This window comes from Sinocyclocheilus anshuiensis, unplaced genomic scaffold (genome assembly GCF_001515605.1).
Source record: "Sinocyclocheilus anshuiensis isolate Anshui unplaced genomic scaffold, SAMN03320099.WGS_v1.1 scaffold1744, whole genome shotgun sequence".
Taxonomy (NCBI): domain Eukaryota; kingdom Metazoa; phylum Chordata; class Actinopteri; order Cypriniformes; family Cyprinidae; genus Sinocyclocheilus; species Sinocyclocheilus anshuiensis.
Genome location: NW_015555974.1, coordinates 922,981 through 926,895, shown reverse-complemented (window position 1 = coordinate 926,895; position 3,915 = coordinate 922,981).

Genomic DNA, 3,915 nt, shown 5'->3' with positions numbered 1-3,915 from the left:
TGTGTAAAATTAATATCCATTTGTTACAGTGGGATTATTTGTTTGTTTGTGTACAGAAAGTGAAAAAAAAAAAAAACTAGGCTACCCTGAAAATATCATCACTGGACTAAAAAAATTTAAAAAATAAAATAAAAATAGCCCAAATAAATAAACTTGTATGTATGTATGTATGTATGTTCAGGCTAAAGTTGCAACTAGCAACTCATATCCATTCTTTAACTAATCAAATAACAACACCGAACAATGTTACATCTGATCTAACCACATAAACCTTTTTCACCAGATGCTCATCATTCTCTAGCTGAAAAGAGTCCAAGTAATAAAAGCATTTGAGGAGGTGTGCGAGTTCCTCACCGCAGAGCGCCTGCTCGGCTCTCCTGCTCCTATCTCGCGTGCAGGGTTCAGGTTACGGTTATCGGAAGGAATCTACGAAAAAAGCGGAGCCAAGCGCAACTGCTCATCATCAGGACAGATTAACCTTGTCAAGTGGGGGTGTACCAGGAAGCAAAGGAGAGAGAGACAGCAAATGAGAAAGAGAGAGAGAAAGAATGGCTGGCAGGCAGGCAAGCTGGCTCCACTGCTAACTCAACACCACTGAGGCCTTTCCTCACTCCTGAGGGAGTGCAAACACGCGTCTCCTTTTACAGCCTCTCCTGTGCCATTACACGCGCATATCCTCCCAGAAAAAACATGCGAGCATTACACCCTTCTCTCATTTGGCCCTTCTTTATTTTCACACTGCTCTCGTAGCATAATATTTTGTTCAGATTCTGTTGCTCTGAGGTTATCGGTTGACTTTATCGCTGCATGAGTACATGCCCTAAAGTTGCTTGTCATTCATCAACAGCAGTTAAAAAGCAGTTTGGCTCTGTTTAATATGTTTTATACTTGATCTGTAAATAGTGGAAATAAGATTCTTACCTATAGATTTTGGGGCTCATTTTTCTAAGTTTGTTGAATTACTACAGATTATTTTTCTGGGGACAATTTGATGCTCAAAGCACAGTCACAAGCACATTGTTGGGACATATTTGTGTAAATCTGCATTATAGCAATAATGAAAGTAATCATTTTTGTACCCGCTTACAAAAGGTTTAGTAGCAAACAATGATCGAGCAGCACACTAGCTAGCTACGATTATTTCCTCAAAAGAAAGTAATGAAACTTAGGTAAGTAATTTTTGCAAACATCTAATAGCGAAATACACACATATCTTAACTTTTTTGATTATTTAAATGTTGTTGAAAGTGCAGAACCTTTAAGGCAACAATAAGTTAACTATTTCTAGGTTCATTGCTCTGGAAATAGCAAACACTGGTGCTAAAACGTTACATTAGTAACATTGTCTCAACCAATGGTGTGAGTTTGGGGCGGGACTATCTGTTAGCCTAACCAATGACAGGCAGGGAAGTGTTTGATGATGGTAAAGACATAAATAACACACCTTTGAATAACACAGCTGATGTCCTTGCATCAGTCAATACAGTAAAAACAGTAATTTTGTGAAATATTGTTACAATTTGAAATAATTTTCTATTTTGATCTATTTTAAAATGTAATTTGTTCATGTCAAGGCTGATTTTCAGTAACTATGTATTACTCCAGTTTTCAGTGTCACGTGACCCTTCAGAAATCATTAAAGGGATACTCCACCCCAAAATGAAAATGTTGTCATTAATCACTTACCCCCATGTCGTTCCAAACCCCAAACTGCGTACACTATTCTGTGTCAGCCGCGACACAAGGATACGTTTTCTACGTGTATATACGCTTTGATTTGAACAAAAACAGCATCCGTGCAGCGCGGCTGACACAGAATAGCGTACGCTGCTTGCGTTCAGCAGATATTCTCCAAAATGGCGCTACGGTGATGCGGAGAGACACAGAGGAGACGAATTGTTGAATAAAGTCGTTATTTTTGTTTTCTTCGCGTACAAAAAGTATTCTCGTCGCTTCATAACATTACGGTTGAACCACTGATGGCAGATGGACTATTCTGACGATGTCTTTCATACTTTTCTGGACCTTGACAGTGTTATTTACTTGGCAGTCAATTGGACAGTCACAAGCCTCCCGGTTTTCATCCAAAATATCTTAAATTGTGTTCCGAAGACGAACAAAGCTTTTACGGGTTTGGAACAACATGGGGGTAAGTGATTAATGACAAAATTTAAATTTTGGGGTGGAGTATCCCTTTAATATGCTGATTTGGTGCTCAACAATCATTTCTTATTATTCTCAATGTAAAAAATAAATAAATAAATTGTGGAAACCATTTTTTCAGGATTCTCTGATAAATATAAAGTTCAAAAGAACAGCATTTATTTGAAATAGAAAACTTTTGTAACATTATAAATGTTTAACTGTCACGTTTGATCAATTTAATGCATCCTTGCTGAATAAAAGTGTTAATAAAAAAAATTATAAATACTGACCCCAAATGTTTTTGAACAGTACCGTGTACTTTCCTAATAAGCCATTATACATAGACTAACCTCCAGAAATTTCATCTTTGATCACATTTCACACCAACTGCAGAAATCTTGCCAAAGTGACAGGACGACCCTCAGGTCAGAATAAAAGCTCTGGTGCCGGGAAGTGGCCTCTACAGTCCCGTCGAGCATTCGAAGCTTAGAAACGCACATAAGCAAAGATTCACATAGCAACAAGACAAGATTTTATTGTTAGCAACACTAAGGTGATTTATTAAGTCCAACAGCTGCATTGCCCGTGATGTCGGCCTCATCAGATCTGTCCAAAAATTGTAAAACAATACATTTTTATTTGTTTGTGAAATAGCACGTTCCTCAATAGCTTTGAAAATAGCACTGGTATAACATATGGCCGGCGTATTTTTAGACATATGTCTGACAGAGCACATTATGACACTACTATAAACATGGACTTTGAGGCACAAGTATAACAAATTTGGTGGGAAATATGATTCATAATAGGCAATGAGTCCAAAACTCTTCAAGTACACTTGACGTTATAACAGCCAAAGACTCAAAAGAAAAAGAAAAATGGAAATTAGGGTTTAAAAAACTCATCTTCTGGATCTCAGGAGATCCTTGTAGTAAAATTGAACTTTGCTGATCTACTCACACTGAAAGCAGGCATACAGCCAAACAGTTTGCGGTTTTCTGTCAATGATCTAGAAAATGCACGGTCGTCCTTGCCAGAAAAACAAGTGAAAGCCAAGCCACTGTGGTGCTTTTCTTGCCCACTTGAAAGGCAGTGGATATGCTCTTCTTTCCCACCTGTGTTCCCTGAAGCTCCAGGCATGAAGATGTCAGGGTTTAGCTGTGTGAAGAAAACTACAGCTAAACAGCAACACATTTAACGGGGGTTTCTATTACATTTGTTCTTAAACTTACATTCTGTTATTCGTCAAGATGATAGGTTTTGTTTTTATCACTATTTTTCATTGAATGTGCCATTGAATGAATCTCAATGAAAGCCTCTTGCGAGAAGCGTGTTGAAAAGCACAGGTGGAAGTTTTTCGAAGCATCTAACAGGCCGTTGACAACGTACAAGAGAGGTGTGTGGCACTGTGCCATGCTGGCCCCGGGCGGCACTTACCCTCAACCCATCAACTGTGGGCAAACCCTCACGCTGTATTCAACACATACACACACACACACACACACACACAGAGAGAGAGAGAGAGAGAGAGAGAGAGAGAGAGAGAGAGAGAGAGAAATTGAAAGAGAGAGGCTTGCATTAAAGGGATAGTTCACTTAAAAACATTGTGATATTTTTTCTTTTAAAGATTTTATCTCTTTAAAGAAAAAAAAAAAAGAAAAAAATATATACACCTGTATGTATGTGTATATATACCTGTATGTATATGTGTGTATATATATATATATATATATATATATATATATAAAAAAAAAAAAAAAAAAAAAATAT